General features: G+C 45.3%; 1 protein-coding gene across 16 annotated transcripts in view; it reads left to right on the top strand.

Moving 5' to 3' along the window:
- ptprc (protein tyrosine phosphatase receptor type C) overlaps nucleotides 1-22,956 on the top strand; it is a 452,107-nt gene that overhangs the window by 269,558 nt on the left and 159,593 nt on the right. The gene's annotated exons all lie outside the window — the stretch shown is intronic.

Raw genomic sequence — 22,956 nt, 5'->3', positions numbered from 1 at the left:
ACTTGGAACAACATCGCCATTCCTTCACTGTAACTGGGTCAAAATCCTGGAACTTACTGCTCAACAGCACTTTGGGCTTATCCACACCACTTGGACTGCAGTGGTACAAGAAAGCGGATCACCACCACCTTCTTGAGGGCAATTAGGAATGGGCAACAAATGCTGGCTGAGCTCTCAATGACCACATTCCTTGATCAAATTATTTAGAACAATGACAAATGATTGAATACCTATGTCTTGTGAATACCTATGGGCAGCACGGTAGCACAAGTGGATAGCACTGTGGCTTCACAGCGCCAGGGTCCCAGATTCAATTCCCCACTGAGTCACTGTCTGTGAGGAGTCTGCACGTTCTCCCCGGGTGTGCGTGGGTTTCCTCCGGGTGCTCTGGTTTTCTCCCACAGTCCAAAGACGTGCAGGTTAGGTGGATTGGCTAAATTGCCCTTAGTGTCCAAAAAGATTAGGGGTTATTGGGTTACGGGGATAGGGTAGAAGTAAGGGCTCAATGTGGGACGGTGCAGACTCGATGGGCCGAATGGCCTCTTTCAAGGTGCATTAAGAAGCCAAGCAGATTGGAGGGAATGTGCAACAGAGAGGGGGCAGGATAATCAGAGGACTGACCTTGCTGCAGTGAATCCTTTCTTTATAATCAAGATGGTGCCATATTGAAGTTGTGATTTCAGAAAGCAATTCTGTAGGTATTTAAATCTAGAAATGTAATCCATTCAGATTTTTCTATGTAGTTTATAAAGTCAATGGGCTGGATTCTTCTGCCCCGCCTGCTGCAAGAACGTCACGGGCGAGACGCGGATCTTGGGGGGAATTCTCCGGTCGCCCGGCGGACGCATCCGGAGAATCCTGCCCAATTAAATTCTGCTTAATATCAATGTTTTTAAGGGCCCTGCATTCCATTAAACATAGTTTGGTCTGAGTCCTTCAGAACCTCGGTGTTAAGTTCTCTTCTTTGGTTAAAAAGGGTGAGAGGTAAAGCACAGGAAGTCTGAAACATTGATGTTGACTCGATAATCATATATCTGGGTTGTGGCTGATTCTCTGTAATGTATACAATGAGTTTCTCGAAAACAGATGCAGCTTTTGTATTATACCAACAGGTATTTTAGTGTCTGACCTGTGTGTTACTCACAAATTGGCCAGAAACGCACCAAGGAAGCCTCACAGCTCCCAACTATTGGACTCTGCAATCCCAACATTAGTTTGTGGTCCTATGACTAACTGTATGAGACCTGAACTCAGGAGCTGGTATCACGAACATTAGGCTAATAGTTTAGAATCAGCTGAAGATGTCAAAGTCTAAGTTAAATCTGGATTAAGGCCATAAGAGAATCGTGAGTGCTGTGGAATGGGAAGGAAGTCCCATTAGCTTTCGTTATTCCGACATTTGCTTATGCCCTATCTTTTTCAGTGACTAATCTATTTTTAAAATTTGATGTGCTCTCTAGTTCAATCATCAATTCCGGGAGTGCACTCCATTATTTCACAACCATCTCTGTATAGCTTTTCCTGCTATCTGTCAAGAAATTAGAGCACCCGCTGTCTGTTTTACAGGCAGGAAATGGGTGTCTAAGTATGGCCAACAGCCGAACTCATTCTACACAGGAAGTGCACTAACCATCATATGGGTGAGGTCTCCTTCCACAGATCATCAAACCGTAGAATAGAATCATAGAATCCCTACTGTGCAGAAAGAGGCCATTCGGCCAATTGAGTTTGCGCCAACACTTCAAATGGCCAGGATTTGCACCTGAAAATGACATGAAATGAAATGAAAATCGCTTATTGTCACGAGTAGTTGGGCTCAAATCAGGGGCCCAAGGCCCATTTACCCAGCTGGACATAACCACAGCGCAGGGTGAGTTTTGTCTCACTTAGCTCTATGTTAAACCTATAGGTCACTGCTCATGCCACTTACCCTAAACCTAATTGCCTTCCCATACCAGACATTTCTGAGGACATTGGCTGGTGTAAATCCTGCTGCCCTTACTGGCTCCTCTTTGCACTGACACGCCATCCATCTACCACTCTCCTGGCAAGCTGCAGGCCTATTCACATCCCCAGAGTATGACTGTAATGAGGCTGGTGGATAAATTGGCCGTGCGTGGTCCTTTCCCGGTCACAATTGATAGTATACACTGCATCAGGAGCACACAAAAATAGGATATTTTTCATCAGTGTTTACACTGGAGAAAGACAATGTTGTCGAGGAGAACACTCAGGTTCAGTCGACTAGGCTAGATGGAATTGAGGTTCAAAAGGAGGAGGTGTTAGCAATTTTGGAAAATGTCAAAATAGATAAGTCCCCTGGGCCAGATGGGATTTATCCTAGGATTCTCTGGGAAGCCAGGGAGGAGATTGCAGAGCCTTTGTCCTTGATCTTTATGTCGTCTTTGTCGACAGGAATAGTGCCGGAATGTGGCGACTAGGGGCTTTTCACAGTAACTTCATTGAAGCCTACTCGTGACAATAAGCGATTTTCATTTCATTTCAAATGTTGGAAAAGGTTATAAGAGATAGGGTTTATAATCATCTTGAAAAGAACAAGTTGATTAGCGATAGTCAACACGGTTTTGTGAAGGGTAGGTCATGCCTCACAAACCTTATTGAGTTTTTTGAGAAGGTGACCAAACAGGTGGATCAGGGTAAAGCTGTTGATGTGGTGTATATGGATTTCAGTAAGGCGTTTGATAAGGTTCCCCACGGTAGGCTATTGCAGAAAATAAGGAAGTATGGAATTGAAGGTGATTTAGCGGTTTGGATCAGTAATTGGCTAGCTGAAAGAAGACAGAGGGTGGTGGTTGATGGCAAATGTTCATCCTGGAGTTCAGTTACTAGTGGTGTACCGCAAGGATCTGTTTTGGGGCCACTGCTGTTTGTCATTTTTATAAATGACCTGGAAGAGGGTGTAGAAGGATGGGTTAGTAAATTTGCAGATGACACGAAGGTCGGTGGAGTTGTGGATAGTGCTGAAGGATGTTATAGGATACAGAGGGACATAGATAAGCTGCAGAGCTGGGCTGAGAGGTGGCAGATGGAGTTTAATGCGGAAAAGTGTGAGGTGGTTCACTTTGGAAGGAGTAACAGGAATGCAGAGTACTGGGCTAATGGCAAGATTCTTGGTAGTGTAGATGAACAGAGAGATCTCGGCATCCAGGTACATAAATCCCTGAAAGTTGCCACCCAGGTTAATAGGGCTGTTAAGAAGGCATATGGTGTGCTAGCCTTTGTAAGCAGGGGGATTGAGTTTCGGAACCACAAGGTCATGCTGCAGCTGTACATAACTCTGGTGCGGCCGCACCTGGAGTACTGCGTGCAGTTCTGGTCACCACATTATAGGAAGGATGTGGAAGCTTTGGAAAGGGTTCAGAGGAGATTTACTAGGATGTTGCCTGGTATGGAGGGAAGGTCTTACGAGGAAAGGCTCAGGGAATTGAGGTTGTTTTCGTTAGAAAGGAGAAGGCTGAGAGGTGACTTAATAGAGACATATAAGATAGTCAGAGGGTTAGATAGGGTGGACAGTGAGAGTGTTTTTCCTCGGATGGTAATGACCAACACGAGGGGACACAGCTTTAAATTGAGGGGTGATAGCTATAGGACAGATGTCAGAGGCAGTTTCTTTACTCAGAGAGTAGTAGGGGTGTGGAACGCCCTGCCTGCAACAGTAGTAGACTCGCCAACTTTAAGGGCATTTAAGTGGTCACTGGATAGACATATGGATGAAAATGGAATAGTGTAGGTCAGATAGGCTTCAGATGGTTTCACAGGTCGGCGCAACATCGAGGGCCGAAGGGCCCGTACTGCGCTGTAGTGTTCTATGTTCTAGGACTTGGACCAATTTTTTGACTCCCATAGATGTGGGGCGTGATTCTCCGCACCCGGGAGAAATCGTGAGGCTGGCGTCAAAAACGGGCGGGTTTGACGCCAGCCTCCGCCCCCCCCCCCGACCGGGAACCGATTCTGGTCCCCGGTCGGGGCTAGCATCCCGCGGCCGTGAACTCCGGCATCGCGGGCTTAACGAATTTCGTCAAGCCCGCTAGCCAGAGTTTGCGACGGCTGACGCGTCAGATGATGTCAGCCGCGCATGCGTGGATTGGACGACTCCAACCCACGTATGCGCGGATGACGTCATCATGCATTTGCGTGAAACCCGCGCATGCGCGGGCCGGTATGCCCCTCAGCCGCCCCGCGAATGGATACAGCGGGGCGGCGGAAGGATAAAGAGTGCGCGGGGTAAGTACCCGCTGCCCGCGATCGGTGCCCACCGATCGCGGGCCCATGGCACCCTTGGCACGGCCGTGGTACTGCCGTGCCAATCGGTGCCATGGTTCTCCAGATCGGGACTTTACGGCCGTTTTTACGAACGGTCAGACCAGGTGTGTTTGACGTTCATAAAAACGGTCGTAAAGGCCTTGGAATTCGGCCCATCGGCCAGCTGAGAATCGCTGCTCGCCGTAAAAAAACGACGGGCAGCGATTCGTGTCGGGAGGCGGGCATGGTGGGGGGGGGAGAATAGCGGGAGGGCGTCGGACCAGCGTGGCCGTAAAAATATACGCCGCCCGCTATTCTCCGCACCGTCGTGAGTGTGGAGAATTGCGCCCGTGACATTTCCTTTTTCATGTCAGTGATTATTCCTAATCTTTAATATGTTTGAAAATAATTGTCGACTTCATCCCCAGAAGATCCGAGAGCTAGCTCTTATTTTGAAACCCCAATAAATAAAGTGCTTAGTTCAATGATAATCTTGCAATCAGGAATGATGTCAAGAGTTATGGGGATAAGACAGGAAAGAGGAGTTGAGGGTTATCACATCAGGTCAGTCATGATCTCTTTGAATGGTGGAGTAGCCACGATGGGCCGACTGGCCTACTTCTGCTCCTACACCTCATGGTCTTACATATTTTGATGATGAGGCCTGGTATTTATCACTTTTACACACAACATATAGAAAGCAACTTCATTTGGACATCTTTTCAACTAAAGATGACAATCTTTGTTCAGCTTTGGTTGAAGGCGGACACAAATGCTGAAATATGAACGCGTGAACTCCTGGCCTGAACAGCAAATTTACTGCCCTAAGTGAGCTTCTTTAAATACTGTTGCAGCATATAACATTTTTAGTTTTATTTTCTCGCTGAGGAACTGAAGACATGTTCTGGGGAAGCTGTGGTTTATCTGTGTAATGGCATAGATAAGTGAGTAGGACGATCACCATAGTAACATAGAAGTTACGCTATGTGGAGAATTTAAATGTTAGACCACATTGCACTGCACCCTTTCCTTCTCTACAAGTTGGTAAAAAAAAGAAAAAAGTAAACAGGAGCAGGAGAAACCTCAAAAGGAGCCTGTTAGCCGTGCACTGTATCTGTCCTGCAGAAGGCCAATCCACAACTGAACTTTAATCAAAAAGGACTTTTTGACGTCTTTCCCGAATTAGTTAGGCTGCCTGCCGTCTAGGCCTAATTGGCTTGAGCACGAAGGTCCTGACAAAAATTGTAAAGACTTTTTTTTTCATGAAGTTCAGAGGGCCACATCCGGTCCTGGTCCCTTGAGGACATTTGCATTACTGTTGTTGCTCAGCTGGTTTTCAATGGTAATGCAACTTCACATGTTTGTGCTGAAGGTCACAGCAATGCATGGCATACTGCTGAGACTTTAAAATTGCCTGATAGTAAGGCATTATGCGTTTTGAGATGTTTTATAAGCATCAAAACAAAGTGAGGATATGTTTGACAGGACTATGTTAGGCACTCTGGTACAAGCATTTCTAATCCAGAATTAATGGCTGCAAGAAGTTAAAAAGCTGGCAGAAGGCTTTTAACTACTTGTGAATTGGAAAAGGAAATTTTAGCACTCCAAATGAGAATGACTAGATTACAAAAGACAGGCCGCAATTCAATTTAAAGGCAAAATCGATAATATTAAAAGATTGACGCCCAGGGGCTTTATTCACAACAAATCTTTTTTTTTAAATACCAAAAGAAATTGAGGAATGTCAGAAAGCACTTCACAAAAATGAGAAGCGAGACTGATGTATGACAAGGGTCTCAAATAAGGAAGTGAAAAAGAGGTGTTTATAAAAATGTTACAAATTGAGTTGGAGTGTATTAAAGAACCACTGGGTTGATGCAGCTAGTTCATTCAGTGGCTCTTATAAGACGAGGAGCATTTGGGTTAAACTTGTATATGAGTGGGGGCTGGTGGGTGTATGCAGAATCTAACAGATAGGCAGAAGAATGCCATTCAAACACATGAAACATTTGTCAGCTTTTATTCGTGATTGTCTTATAATTAATTGGCCCTTAGTCTCTTCTGTGAGTACTTTGACAGGAACACTCAATTAAAGCCAATCAGTGCTTTTGTATTCAGGAAAAGCATTTGGACCTCAAAAAAGCAACCAGTGTTGAAAAATATAAGATACATCTGGGCATGAATCAGAAAGCTCCCAAAACTAAAAACAAACTCCATTGTTCCTTTATTGTACAATTTTTTTCTGCGGCAACATATTAAATAAGCACATCTTAACTTTGAAAGAAAGATATTTGCATCTTATACAATGCCTTTCACGACTATAGCATATCCCAAAGTGCTTGACAGCCAATGAAGGATCTTGCATATCATAGAAAGCAAGAATGGAGTGAGGTCCTATGCTTGAACTGAGTCCCCAGTTTTGAGACATAGGAACATAAGAATTAGGAGCAGAAGTAGGCAATTCAGTCATTCAATCAGATCATGGCTGATCTCTTCCTGATCTCAAATCGACCTCTTTGCCTATTTCTATCCCTTTAACCCGTTTTTAAAAATCAGAAATATCTATTTCCTTCTTGAAACCATTTAATGATTCAAACTCCACCGCACTATGGGGCAGCCAGTTCCACAAATTCACCTTCCACTGCGAGAAGTTGTTCCTCCTTATCTCAGTTTTAAATCTACCACCTCTCAACTTATATCTGTGGCCTCTTGTTTTAGTTTGCTTGACAAGTGGGAACATTTGGTCTACGTTTACTTTATCAACCTCTCTTAGTATTTTATATACCTCGATCGGATCCCCTCTCAGCCTTCTAAACTTTGATTATAAGGCCAAACAGTTCAATCTTTCCTCATATGTCAACCCTTTCATCCCTGAAATCAATCTGGTGAACCTCCTCTGAACTGCCTCCAATGCCACCACATCCTTCCTCAAATAAGGAGACAAAAACTGGACACAATACTCCAGATGTGGTCTCACCAACACCCTAGACAATTGTAACAACACTTCTCTATTTTTATACTCCAGTTTTTGCAATAAATGCTGAAATTCCATTTGCCTTTTTTAATTACATGCTGTACCTGCATAACAACACTCCGCAAATCATGAACAAAGAAACCCAGATCCCTCTGCCCAGATGCATTTTAAATCTGCTTTCCATTTAGATAATAATTTGCCTTTCAATTTTTTCAGCCAAAATGGATAACCTCGCACTTATTCACATTAAACCCCATTTGTCAAATTTTGTCCCATTCTCTTAGCCCATCTATATCTATCTGTAAAATCTTTATCTCCTCTTCACTGCCTGCTTTCCCTCCTATTTTAGTAACATCCGCAAATTTTGCCACATTACATTCTGTCCCTGCTTGCAGATCATTTATATAGATTGTAAACAGTTGGGCAGGGATTCTCCGGTATGCCGCGGGGCCATACCGGCGCCGAGGAGTGGAATCCTCTGCACCTTCGGGGCCTAGGCTGGTGTCGGCGGGGTTGGCGCCACGCCAACCGGTGCCAAAGGGCCTCTGCTGGCCGGCACGGGTTGGTGCATGCGTGGGAGTGGCAGTGTGTTCTGGCGCATGCGCAGGGGGTTTCTTCTCTGCCCCAGCCATCGCGGAGCTTCCGAGCGGCCTGCTCAGAGGGAAAGAGTGCCCCCACGGCACAGGCCCGCTCGCAGATCGGTGGGTGCCGATCGCAGGCCAGGCCACCATGGGGACCCCCTCCCGGGCCTGGATCCCCCCCGCACCCCCCTCCCCGAGCACTCCGCAGGCCGCCCGCAGAGCGAGGTCCCGCCAGTAAGGACCCTGTGTAATTTACGCCGGCGGGACAGGCCGAAAATGGGCGGCCGCTTGGCCCATCGTGGAGCGGAGAATCGCCGGGCTGGCCTCTGCCAACGACCCCCTACCAGAATGTCGCGATTCCCGCCCCTGCCAAAAAAACGGCACCAGAGAATTCGGCAGCCGGCATCGGGGCGGGGGGCTGGTTTCACACACCCCCCACCCTCCCCCTCCCCGGCGATTCTCCGGCCTGGCGGGGGGTCAGAGAATCCCGTCCTTAAAGTCTGAGGACCGAACTCCAGTAGCACCTTAATTTGGAAAACCATAGAATCCCTACAATGCAGAAGGAGGCCATTTGGCCCATCGAATCTGCACAGACCCTCTGGAAGAGCATCCTACCTAGGCCAACCCTGCCGCCCCATCTCCATAACCCAACCTAACCTGCACATCTTTCAACACTAGGGTGCAATTTAGCTTGGCCAATCCACCTAATCTGCATATCATTTGGACGTTGGGAGGAAGCTGGAGCACCCAGTGGATACCCATGCAAACACTGGGAGAAGTGCAAACTCCACATAGACAATCACCAATGGCCGGAATTGAACCCAGGTCCATGGCGCTATTAGGCAACAGTACCACCAAGCCCAGATTTATCTAATATTTTTCAACACTGGTTGCATTTTTGAGGTGCAAATGGTTTTCTTTAGACAACAGTAGTCACTGTTGTAGGAAATGCAGGAGACAATTTGAACACTGTCAGCTCTCACAAATAGTAATGTGATAATGACCGGCCTCTGTATTTGCAACCTTGATGGAGGGATAAATATTAGCTGGACCACAGGATCATGAGGGGGCACGTGGGTTAATGCCTCATTCGAATGACAGCAAATCCGACAATGCAGCACTCACAGAGTACTGTCGTCAATGTTCGCCTTGCCTCCTGTGCCCAGTTTTGAAGGGAGACTTGAACCCACAACCTTCTGGACCTTAATGGTAAGAGTGCTACCAACTGAGCTACAGTTGACACACAGCAGTTAATCTTTAATTAATATGGGTTTTGTAAAAATTTAATTGGAAACCTACAAAACTGACTCTCAAAAAAACCGACAGGCGTCTTAAACTTTCCACCTCAACTTTGTGCACATCAAGACATATACAAGAAATTCAGGTACGACCTACGCAAAGCCATCCGGGATGCCGAGTGAGAATATCAGACCAAGCTAGAGTCACAGACTAGTGTTACAGACACTCAGCGGTTGTGGCAAAGCCTAAACAACATAACAGGCTACAAGGCGAAGCTGAGCAGTATCTCCAACAGCAGCACACCCCTCCCCGATGAACTCAATGCATTCTATGCTGGGTTTGAGCAGGAAACCATTGATCCGCTGTCGAGTGCCCCAGCAACCCATAACACACCTAAACCCACCGTTACAGCTTCCGAGGTCAGATCTGCCTTCCTGAAAGTGAACCCTCGGAAGGCGACGGTTCCGGACGGGATCTCTGGTCGTGCACTCAGAGCCTGCGCATACCAGCTGGCAGATGTATTCGCAGACATCTTTAACCTGTCCCTACTCTGCTCCGAGGCCCCCACCAGCTTCAAGAATATCACCATCATACCGGTACCAAAGAAAAACCAGGCAACGTGCCTCAATGACTACTATCCGGTGGCCCTGACATCAGTCATAATGAAGTGCATCAACTCCATAATCCCAGAACGTCTTGATCCACTGCAATTCACATACCGCCACAACCGGTCCACAGCAGACGTCATCTCCCTGGCCCTACACTCATCCCTAGAGCATCTCAAAAACAAGGACTCCTACATCAGACTCCTATTTAGTGACTACAGCTCCGCCTTTAACACCATAATCCCAGCCAAGCTCATATCAAAACTCCAAAACCTAGGACTTGGCTCCTCACTCTGCAACTGGATCCTTGACTTTCTGACCCACAGACCACAATCAGTAAGAATGAACAATAACACCTCCTCCACAATGGTCCTCAATACCGGGGCCCCACAAGGCTGCGTACTAACCCCCCTCCTATACTCCTTGTGCACACACGACTGCATGGCAAAATTTGGTTCCAACTCCATCTATAAGTTTGTTGACGACACGACCATAGTGGGCCGGATCTCGAATAATGATGAGTCAGACTACAGGAGGGAGATAGAGAACCTAGTGGAGTGGTGCAATGACAATAATCTCTCCCTCAATGCCAGCAAAACTAAAGAGCTGGTCATTGACTTCAGGAAGCAAAGTACTATAGACATCCCTTTCAGCATCAAGGTGGGGATGGGTAACACTTCAAATTCCTAGTGGTGCACGTCACCAAAAATCTGCCCTGGTCCACCCATGTCTACACTATCACCAAGAAATCACAACAGCGCCTATCCTTCCTCAGGAAACTAAGGAAATTTGGCATGTCCACATTATCTCTTACCAACTTTTACAGATGCACCATAGAAAGCATCCTATCGGGCTGCATCACAGCCTGGTAAGGCAACTGCTCGGCCCAAGACTGCAAGAAACTTCAGAGAGTCCATCACACAAACCTACTTTCCATCCATCGACTCCATCTACACCTCCCGCTGCCTGGGGAAAGCCGGCAGCATAATCAAAGACCCCTCCCACCCGGCTTACTCACTCTTCCAACTTCTTCCATCGGGCAGGAGATACAAAAGTCTGAGAACATGCACGAACAGATTCAAAAATTCCCTGCTGTTACTAGACTCCTAAATGACCCTCTTATGGACTGACCTGATTAATACTGCACTCCCGTATGTTTCACCTGAGGCCGGTGTCTATGTATTTACATTGTGTACTTGGTGTTACCCTATTATGTATTTACTTTTTATTTTATTTATTTTCATGTACTTAATGATCTGTTTGAGCTGCTAGCAGAAAAATACTTTTCGCTGTACCTCGGTACACGTGACAAGAAACAAATCCAATTCAATCCAAGATTTGAAGAATGATTTGTCCTGACAATGACTTGCCTCATCTTTGATGCAATTTTATTGGGTATTACATCTAAATAGTGAGATCTTAATGGATAAAGCTGTTTGTGTGGGCTAACCAACTGATAGATGGATGAATACACTAATAGGTATTGCGTATTAAGGCAGCAACAATTCAGGCAGACCTGTGGTGCTGTAGCCTGTATTATATAGGAACCCTGTTTATATCATTATACTGTCAGCTTACTAACCTGAGTGAATTTTAGTAAATTTGCTTTGGAATTAATCATTGTTTACTGAAAATATTGCAAATATTTAATTGGTTTACCACAAAATTATGCAAGTGATCTACATATTGCGAAATGTTGTGCATTTCAGTGTTGAAGTGAAACCATAAATCCTAGAACAGATAATTCAAACTAACATTATTTTCTTTAGTGACTGGAACCAGCTCAGAAATCAGAAAGCAAAAATTAATCATGTCAAATGAACAGAGTACAGTCCAAAAGCGACGTGGAGAAATATGACAGCAGCAAAATCACATCGCTCAGAGAATGGGTGGCAACCTGCTGCAAACTTGCACCGTTATGGCACATGCCAGGAAGATACGGCAAGAGTGGACTCGGGCCATTTTTTAAGTCATGCCAAAATGCAGAATTTATAAAGATTTCATCCAACTCCAGTTTGAAAATGAGCAATTTGGGATTGGAGAGAAATTTTTAAAAAAGATTTAATTAATATTTTTCGACTATAACGGATGTAAAATTTTCAGAGTGCTTAACCCTCATGTGTTTGATATTCCGTGGGCATCACTATCAAAATGAATTCTTAACTATCCATAAAGAGTGCTGCTCACAAACCACTGCTGGCTTACTGTAATTGGGCCTCCAGTTAATTTTGCTGTTAATCTGCCACTAGGGGATTGGAGAGCATAACGGTCTAATTTATGCTGTTCATTGTCAATGCCACTGTTGTAGCAAATTCAGGGCCAGTGTCTCAAGTGAAAAAGCCAAATTTGAAGATCAAGCCAACATCTTTTAATTTTCAGACTGACGTACTTAACCCTTTGTATGGTGCATTTAATACTTGATGTTTTGTTGTCTCATTTGGAAATTTGAAATACATTATTAGTCGGTCTTTGTTGCACTCAACATGCTGACTGGGATAAGCGATGCTAATTTTATAAATGTAGAAGTGTGCCCATGCTAAAATGGCCATTTAAAATATTGGATTGTGGTTCCTCAATGCTTTCAAGGAAAGAACAAACAATGTAAATTTAGGAAAATTGTAGCCTAACTTGATAAAAACACTGAAGGTCCCAAGACAATGGCTTGGATTTTCACCAGGTTGGGATGACTCGAGAGCCCTTTAAAAATTACAGGCAGGGTCCCAATGCCAGAATTACTGGCCACATTCTTGGGCTAATATTTGAGAGTGGCTTTATCGGGTGCAGAAAGCTTCCTGACCTGGCTGGCTGCATTGCAGGGATAGGCATCACCCACTTCAGAACAATTTTAATGGTGTTAGGTCAAGATTTTAAAGAGTCACGGTTCACAACCTCTCAGAGAAGTCATGAACCCGAGTCTGCATGAGGGGACCTTCAAAAATGTTAGCTTCCATGGTCCTCCTCATGTCACTCTGCCAAATTCTGCCCTTCCACTTGCATGGCCCCTTATTCCTCCTGTGCCAAGCTCTGACCTTCCAAGCTCTGACCTTCCACCCTCCCCAATGTCCCTCTTACCCACAGGCCAAGCTATGACACTTCCATTCCCATTGATAAATCTACTGGAATTCTTTGAAGATGTAACTAGTAGAGTTGACAAGGGAGACCGGATGGATGTGGATTCTATAGACTTTCAGAAGGCATTCGACAAGGTCTCACATAGCAGATTGCTAAGTAAAGTTAAAGCAAATGGGATTGCAAGTAGTGCCTTGAGATAGACAGAAAGCTGGTTTGCAGACAGAAAGCAAAAAGTTGGAATAAATGGGTCTTTTTCCGATTGGCATGCAGTGACTGTTAGGGTACCGCAGGGATCTGTGCAAGGATCACAACTGTTGACATTATGGGTGGGATTCTGCCGTAATTGGAAGGGCGGGCAACTCCGGCGGGAAGGAGTGGCATGAACCACTCCGGTGTCGGGTCGCCCCAAAGATGCGGAATCCTCCGCACCTACAGGGGCTAAGCCGGGCCCGGAGTGGTTTGCGCCCCGCCGAGCGGTGGGGAAGGGGCTTGGCGCCATGCCAACCAGCACTGAAGGGCCTCCGCCGACCGGCGCGAGTTGGCACATGCGCGGGAGCACCAGCGTGTGCTGGCGTCATCCCAGCATATGCACGGGAGGGTTCATCTCCGCATTGGCCATGGCGGAGGACCACAGCGGCCGATGCAGAGAAATAGAGTGCCCCCCCCCGACACAGCCCCGATCATGGGCCAGGCCACCGTGGGTCACCTCCCAGGGCCAGATCCCCCCCCCCCCCGAGAACCCCGGAAGATGCCCACGCTGCCAGGTCCCGCCGATAAGGACCTACTCCAATTTACGCCGGTGGGACTGGCAAAAAATGGGCTGCCACTCGGCCCATCGCGGGCCGGAGAATCGCTGGGGGGGCCGCTGCCAACAGCCGCCGACTGGCACGGCGTGATTCCGGCCCCCACCAAATCCCCAGTGCCAGAGAATTCGGCAGCCGGTGGAGGCAGGATTCACGCCCCCCCCCCCCAGCGATTCTGCAACCCGGTGGGGCGTTGGAGAATCCTGCCCTATATATTAATGATTTGGACCATGGAACTAAATGTAGTATTTCCAAATTTGTAAATGATACAAAGTGTTGTGTTTTGCTTCTTCATGGAGCATAAGCTGCTTCCTTAATGTACGCTCTGACAAAGGAATTGGAGATAGGTTTAACACATTTATTGAATAGTTAACAATTCTCCTACTTGAGTTCGACTCTCCTGCTAATCTTACTTTAGTAACTCAGTCTAACTAACCAGTCTGCTCTAGTCCATGCGGTGGGTGTGATGCTTCCTGATCTGTCCCTGTCACCTGTGGAAAGAGAAAGAGCATGTGTGCCCTGTCCTTTTATATGGGTTGTGTAAATGCCTCCTTGTGGTAGTGTCACCTCTGGGTGTCTTGACTGCCCATTGGTCATGTCCTATTCTATGTGTTCATTAGCTCTATGTCTGCATGTCATGATGTCTCTGGTGCTCCCTCTAGTGTTTACTTAGTCGTAGTGGATTTACATTAACCCCTTGTGTATTTACAGTGATGCATATCACCACACAAAGTTGGGGGGGGGTGAACTATGAGGAGGATGCAAAGATGCATCAACGGAATTTGGACAGGCTGAGTGAGTGGGCATATGCATGGCAGATGCAGTATAATGTGGATAAATGTGAGATATGCACTTCGGTAGCAAAAATAGGAAGGCAGATTATTATTTGAATGGGTATAAGTTGAGAGAGGTGGATACTCAGAAAAACATTGTTGTCCTCGTGCATCAATCGCTGAAAGTAAATGCATAGTAAAGAAGGCAAATGGTATGTTGGCCTTCAGAGCAAGAGGATTTGAGTAGAGGAATAGGGATGGTTTACTGCAATTGTATAGGGATTGGTGAGGCCACACCTGGAGTATTGTGTGCAGTTTTGGTGTCCTTATCCGAGGAAGGATGTTCTTGTTATGGTGGGAGAGCTGCAAAGGTTTACCAGGCGGGACTGTCATATGAGGAGAGACTAAGTCTGTTAGGATTATATTCATTGGAGTTCAGAAGTGAGAGGGGTTCTCATAGAGTGAGAGGGGATCTCATAGAAACATATAAAATTCTAACAGGAACAGACCGGGTAAATTCAGAAAGAATGTTCCCGATGGTGGGGGAATCCAGAACTAGGAGTCATAGTTTGAGGATAAGGGGTAAAACTTTTAGGACTGAGGTGAGGAGAAATTTCTTAACCCAGAGAGTGGTGAATCTGTGGAATTCGCTACCACAGAAAGTAGTTGAGGCAAAAACATTGTGTAATTTCAAGAAGGAATTAGATATAGCTCTTGGGCTAAAAGAATGAAGGGATATGGGAAGGCGGGATCAGGGTATTGAACTTGATGATCAACCATGACCATAATGAATGGCGAAGCAGGCTCAATGGCCCGAATCGCCTCCTCCTGCTTCTATTTTCTCAGTATGAACCATAGCGGGATTTGGAAAAAGTCTCGGATTAAAAGTGGTTTCAAGGATTTGTAGTATTTGTTATTAATTGATACTTCTCTTTGCTTGCAGTTGAATTACTTTTTTTCCCAACATAGTAGAAAGTCATGATTGAATTACTTTTCTTTTTAAAATACATTTCATTGGGTTAATTGGCAATCGGGTTCAAGACTGTGATGCGATCGTGCCGTAGCATGGCATGGGTGCAAGAGAGGCATTCATAGAATCCATAGAATCCCGACAAAAGGGGGCCATTCGGCCCATCGAGTCTGCACAGACCCTCTCAAAGAGCACCCTCCAGAGGCCCACTCTCCTGCCCTATCTCCATATCCCTGTAACCCCATCTAACCTTTTGGACACGAAGGGACAACTTAGCATGGCCAATCCACCTAATCTGCACATCTTTGGACTGTGGGAGGAAACCGGAGCACCTGGGGGAAACCTGCACAGACACGGATGCAAAGTACAAACTCCACACAGACAGTTTCCCGAGGTCGGAATTGAACTTGCGTCCCTGGTGCTGTGAGGCAGCAGTGCTAACCACAGTGCAATCGTGCTGGCATTGGGGAGTTTGGAAGGGCACGGCTTGGCATAGGTGACATGAGGGGCCATGGAGTTGGTGGGAAGCATGGATGGGGCATGGGCTGTGTTTGAAGGGTGAAGGGGGTGTGAAGGATGAAACCTGGAGGGCCTTCGTGCTTATATTTTAATTGGGACACCTCTGTGCCTGGCAGCCCCGGTAGTTGCCTCTGAACTGCTCACTGGGTCAGCTGGTATGATGCCACTCGGCACCTGCTCCCTTTGCGGGCACATTCTCCGGGGGTGGGTGAGCCGAACTGGGAATTTTCCCAACTACGGTTACCTGCCTCAAGGAGAAATAGCCAGGCCAATGATGGAAGTTCAATTAGAGTGGAGCCTTCACAGAATGATATCCAATTAAACGTTAATAAGAAAATGTTAATGTTTACAAGACAATGATATCAAAAGATTTGTGAAAACAAAATCAAGAAAGAAATCTCCAAAGAAAAAATCTCCAAAGAAAAGAATTATTTTATTTCAAGAGGAACCTCAACCATTTCAACTATGTAGAAGCAATAATTGCATAGTAGATTAACAGTAACAAACCTCATGATTTTATTCAATCCTCCTGCTTCCCTTCCCAGTTCAAACAAATCTAATACATATACCATTTTGGGAGTCATCTTTCAAATAAGGCATCTATTCCGAGGGCTCTACAGCTGTAAGTATTAGAACATTGACAATTATTCCAATAATGATTCTAATGACGGAAGACTGAATCATATCCATAAGATAAAGCTTGCGTAAGTTTTATATGCAAAAATCACAAAGACTATATCAACAACCAATTCAATTATTGGGGGTGGTTCTGGTCAAAGTAAAGGTGTAATTTATTCTGCTATGTGTGATATCCAACCATTTTTAAGTGCCATTAAAATATCAGTTGCCTTGACATTCAGTCCCCTTCTATCTGTTTGGGAGTTGAGAGTTTGAGTGTAATATCCAGGGAGAAACCTGTCCAGAGCGTATGCCAACAAACTGCAAAGTACTTAGCTCGCAACGAAGCATCGCATGTGTCAATTTTGTCTTGATGTAAATACCAACACTCATATTTGCCACATAGTTAACTGCCCTCGGGTCATCTTAAATCACCGTCTACTCTTGGTGTCTATGCCCTTATTTCTGTTAATAGGAAAGGATTTCTACAATTTAACATTATCAATAATGTTCAACTACATTGTTAAAGTGACAGGTGAACTACTGTTCAGAAAATAGGGATGTTATCAATTGCCAGAAGCAGCAGGAGCATAGATTGACAACCACTAATAATTCTGTTGAAAGGTCACAGACCTGAAATGTTAGCCCCTCGTCTGCGTTGTCTCTCTCGTGTTCCACCTGACCTGCCGAGTTATTTTCTGTTTTTTATGTCAGACATTCATGAACCGGCAGTATTTTACTCTCTGCTTTATTAAATAATAATATGCAATTGGTTTTCTTTCCTATGTGATTGGTCTGGTGGACTGGACCTTACTGATTTTGTCTTGAAGCAGCAATTTGCTTCCATTAGTAAACTACCACATATGCTATCCTGTTCGCATGTAACCAATGAATGATTTAAATGTTCTCGTGTGATTAAAGATTAATTCATTCTGTGCCAGGCAGGGTGGCTGAATGCCTTCAAACTAGATTAAATAACTCAGCGCCACTTGTAAGCTGATGCCTTTAAACAGCCTCAGATCTCTATTGTGCAAATACGTAATGAAGCAAACTGATTAATAAAGAGTACAATTGATAGTATAACTTGCATCCTTGAGTTTACATTTTACAGTTTAAGCAGGTTGAGAAGAATTCCATAATGTACACATGTGAAACTATGAAAAATTAATGCATTGCATGATAAACAAAAGGTCTACTCAGAGATATAGAATTAGAAATGTCTGGTGCTTACACTTCTAATTGAAGACTGTAAGCTATCCAATCTGTTAGGTAGAGAAGTTGCCCAAGCATTAGCCATGGAGTCAATCCCAACATTATTCATGCTGTGTCTACTCTTGTTTCTGGTGGTCTCTTTCAATGCAAACTGAACAGCTTGTGTTTGTGATCTCATTTCTCACTACTTCGTCCAAAGCTAATTGAGGAAATATGAACTTGGACCAATTGGAGGGATAATGCTGATAACTGTTCCATCTGTGGTATGGACCTTCTGTTCTGGTGATTTTAAATGACCGATCTGAAATAAAATAAAATAATCTTTATTGTCACAAGTAGGCTTACATTAACAATGCAATGAAGTTACTGTGAAAAGCTCCTAGTCGCCACATTCCGGTACACAGAGAGTGAATTCAGAATTCTCAGCTGGTACGGGAAATGAACCTGCACTGCTGGCCTTGTTCTGCATCACAAACCAGCTGCCTAGCCCACTGATCTAAACCAGCCCCTGGACCATGAACAGGTTGGCACCAGACAGTCTACATTCCGTGAAAAGATTTTAAATTGAACTATGCACACATTTACTCAGGTACCAAGCAGTCATCGTCTGGCTAAGGGCACTGGATAACACGTATATCTGGGGCTGCTATAGTGGTGATGTTACGATTGATTATTGGAGCAACTATTTCAGTTTTCTCCTCATTCAGTTGCTCTGGTTATTGCACCTGTATTTGATACTGAGGATATATTTGCAATGGTGGATTCCTAGATGTATCTGTTGCTGCTGTGAGCTTTGAAGGATGTGAATAAATATTTAAGAATACAGTTATAATGACTTTAGCATGTTAAATGATATTGGGTGGGATCCTCCATTCCGCCGCCCCCCCCCTTTTTTTTGTGCGGTGTGCCCCCGCCGAAAGCGGGATTCTCCATCCCGGCAGATGGCCAATTTCCCATTGTGGGCACCCCCACGCCGTCAGGAAATCCGCAGGTGTGAGTGCGTTGCCGGTAAAATGGAGGATCCCGCCGACAGAGAATCTAGCTCATTATGGGCAGGATTCTCTCAGCCCGGGGCCAGGCCGGAGAATCCCCGCGACCAGCGCGAATCGCACCACGCCGGCCCGACGCTGGGACAGAATTCTCCGCAGGGCGGCGCCAGTCGGGGGCCGCTCAACACAGCCCCCCCCCCCCCCCCCCCCCCCCCCCCCGCCGATTCTCGGTCCGGGATGGGCCGAGCAGCCGTTGCAAAAAACCCGAGTCCCGCCGGCGCCGTTCACACCTGCTCTCAGCCGGCGGGACCTCAGTGTGGAAGGGTCTGAGGGCCTCTGTTGTGTCCTGGCCCCGCGATCGGGGCCCACCGATCGGCAGGCCTGCCTCTCTGGCTGGGGGCCTCCTTTTTTCCGCACCAGCCCCTGTAGCTCTGCGCCATGTTGCGTCGGGGCCGGCGCAGAGAAGGGAGACACCGCGCATGCGCGGATCCCGCAGCGGCCAGTTCACGCCAGGATCAGCAGCTGGAGCGGCGTGGACTGCTCCAGTGCCGTGCTGGCCCCCTGTAGGGGCCAGAATTGTTGATCCTGAGGCCATGTTGACGCCCATGTCGGGAAACACAACGGCGTTTCTGATGGCGTTGACACTTAGCCTTAGGATCAGAGAATCCCGCTCAATGTTTCTATGAAATAACAATTCTGAATTTAGAGCAATATTTGATTAATCTGACAACAGGTTATCATTTTTATGCTATTTACGAGTAGAAGTGGGGAAACACATTGCCTTCTGTATATGAACAGCTGTTAAAGAAGGGCATTGTTAATCCCATTATATTCACCCTTAATTTTCCAACTAGTCCATGGAGAGCACTCCTATACAAGTTGACATTGTGGCTGGCCGTCTTCAGATCATTGTGCAGGGCTGGCAGTTAATGTCTTTGCAATATCATTGAAATACTTCATGATATTCACTGAAGTTTGTCTCTCTCCTGCTGATGTGTTGAATCACGTGTCTTCTTTCTAATATCTCTTTTGGTTCCACGTTGACCTGTATCTGATTGAGCTTGTTTGAATCATTTTGGGACATTGACAGTAAATGCAAGTCATTGTGTGTTCTGAGATTGCACGAGGTCAGTGAAGTTGAGTGGCTCATGTGTCAGTCCTCTTCCTGTGACAGTGTCCTCATACATCGGGGGTGATTCTCCGCCCACATTGTACCCAGCGCACATCGCGCTATTTCCAGAGAAGAAAGCCTCGAAACGGGGTTCACGTCGAATGGAGTACGATGCTCCCAGCCCACGGCACGAGATGCAATCTGGACACAAAATACCCTACCTGGGCGTGAACTAGATTTGCATATTTAAATGAGCAGTTAAATATGCATTTTTGGGTTTTTAAAGAAAAAGTATTTCTTTATGAGATGTGGGCGTCGTTAGGTGGGCCAACATTTATTGCCCATCCCTAAAGCCATTTAAGAGTCCGTCACGTTGCTGTGGATCTTGAGTCACAAAAAGGCCAGACCAGGTAATGATGACAGATTTCCTTCCCGAAAGCACATTAATGAACCTGGTGGATTTTTATGAAAATTAACAGTGGTTTGATGGTCATCAATCGACTTTTAATTCTAGATTTTTAATGAATTCAAATGTCACCATCTGCTGTTGTGGGATTCAAACCTGGGTCCCCAGAGCATTACCCTGGGTCTCTGGATTACTAGTCCAGCGACTATACCACTGTGCCACTGCCTCCCCCCACTAAGAGACTCCCAGGATCCTATGCCCCCGCTGAGGTAGCTTGAGGCTGATAGAAATTACTACTGGTCTCCATCAACAGAGACTAGATGTGATGACCATGCTGGCACTACCCCCTGGCAGAGCCAGGGTGCCAAGGTGAACTGCCTAGGGGTGGTAGAGGAGGTGTGGCCATTAAAGGGGGGGGGGGGTCCCTGAAGGGACCGAGGCATGAAGTGTGGGAATGGGAGGGGGTATTCAGCAACCCCATAGTTGGGTGTCGGTCACTTGTCTGGGGGCCACTGGTATCAGTGATTGGCAGAGGGGGGTGCCTGATGCCTGCGAGTTCAGGAGGGCGGGGGGGAGGTGTCTCTGCTGGTGAGTAGAAGGTGGAGATGGCTGGTGACTTGATCTCTGAGGAGCTGGCCTGACCAGAATCTTTACGTCCTGCACACCTCTTGCCCGGAGAGAATCCCCCCAAGCTCCAAGAGAATGTGGATTGCGATCTGTATCACGCCGACTGGGAATCTCACCACCTTTCCCAGAGGGAACAACACTTTAGAAATTGTTTGTGAGAAATCCGCCATTTCTGATGCCATCTCACATTCTGTGAAGCTTGTTTGCTTCTTTAAGTTCCGAGTCACTTCCACTTTTGCAATTTGTCGATATTCTTGCGCGGTAACCTTTCGGGATAGTGCAGTTGATTTCTGCTTTGTCATATTGGCTGGAATTCTCCAGCCATTCAGGCCTGCGGGACTCTATGGTCCCGCTGCTGCGCACCTCCTCCCACCGGTTTCTCCGGTGCAACATCTCCCACCTCCGAGAAACTTTAGCTGGGAGGCTAGAGAATCCCGCCCATTATTACTGTTTTTCTTCAGTTTTCATACAAAGCTATTATATAATAAATGTTATTATTGTCACAAGTAGGCTGACATCAACACTGCAATGAAGTTGCTGCGAAGTTATGTGCGTTATACTGTGAACACAACAATCACTCTCTGCATTTATTTAACGGCTAAAGTGTCAAAATAAGCAGCAATTTTCATGACGCTTACTTGCCAAAAGCATAAAGTAAATGTTTGCTAAATTGTTTGTGGCTTGAACAGATACGCATAAGCATGACTGAAGGGAGAAACTGTTTTTGAACACTGGTGCAGCAGATTTTGTTCACCAAAGTTTAGCAATAAGGTTGAATGTAGATACACTGTAGAGTCACTGTAGAGTGAACTTGGAATACTTGATGCTGACATTGGCTGCAAAAAACTGAAAACAATTTAGGCTTCTGAAACTGAGATTTGTTCTTGCGAGCAGGTTCATGAAGAAGTAAAATAACATAGTAATTGGCACAAGATGACCTACACCTGATAGAAAGAGAAAACAAATGACAAATTTAATCGTTGGATGTATATATATATATGTATGTATATATGTATGTATATATATATATATATATATATGTGTGTGTGTGTGAATAATACTGTGCCAAGGAATATAGCCCTGAGCTCATAATTACCTATGATGAGTGGGTCAGACAAGTGGAATGAAAATGTTTTAAATTAAACCAGGAAGCTTTTCAAAACAGCCCGTTGTATTTTGCTTCTTTTTACAGATATAACTTTTACCTCATGAAATACCCATAATTGGAAGATGTGTTTTAAATTTTTGAATCTCAAATGAAGTATTTTTGATCGGTGCGCCACAGAATGACTTAGTTAAGTGTGTGCCTCCAAATTGAGATCAAATTTATTAATCTGATTAAATTTGCATCTGATCATTATGTGGAAAGTTAAACGGCGACAGCATCCAGTAGTTTACTATAACTATTAATGCAGTATTAGGACTTTGAAGCACCAAAATAGGGCAGATTCATATTTATGAATGACTTGACAGCTGCCTATTCCAATCGGCTTTGAATTTGAGATAAAAAGTCGTATTGGAGAGGAATGAGTGAACAAGCAAATTAGAAACAGCAACATCCATTCAAATGACCAGCTGAAAACCCTAATATAGGTTCAACCTGACATGTTTTGAAATACCTGCTTTGGATTATGACCCAAATTATACCTATTTTTCAAGAACAGGATTGAGTAATTCTACAATGCTTGATGAGATGCCATTCTGATTAACTGTTAGCATTTACCCCCTCATTGGACAAGGATGGTGCGCTGTTATACATACTAGAATTTGATTTAGCCTTCACAAAGTTGATTTGCGTCTTTTTACTGACTGTTGCGAGCCGGCAGTGGACCTTAACCCTTCAGGAGTCCTATTTTATTGTCGCGGTACATCTACACTTCTTTCAAAAATTTGGCTTCAGTGCTGATCTATATATCAGGTAAAAAATCGCAACTAGAAAGGCCCTTTGGTGTGCTGCATTATTAGTTCTTAAGAGGGCGAGAATTCGTGCTCTGTCTAAAGAATTTTAACATCATCTCATTTGTGCTTTCTTGCGTGAATATATGTGCACAGGTAATGTTTTGCCTGCACTAATTGTGCCAAGTCTATTTCTTTTCTAAATTATGCAAATGTCTGATTGATTAGTAATGTAACAATGCATGTGTCCCACAATCATTGGGGTGATCTTTTCCCCTCCAAAAGAAATTGTTTGGAA

This window comes from Scyliorhinus canicula, chromosome 4, assembly GCF_902713615.1.
Source record: "Scyliorhinus canicula chromosome 4, sScyCan1.1, whole genome shotgun sequence".
Lineage (NCBI taxonomy): Eukaryota > Metazoa > Chordata > Chondrichthyes > Carcharhiniformes > Scyliorhinidae > Scyliorhinus > Scyliorhinus canicula.
Note: the sequence above shows the minus strand (reverse complement) of the source record. Positions and strands in the feature narration are given on the sequence as shown.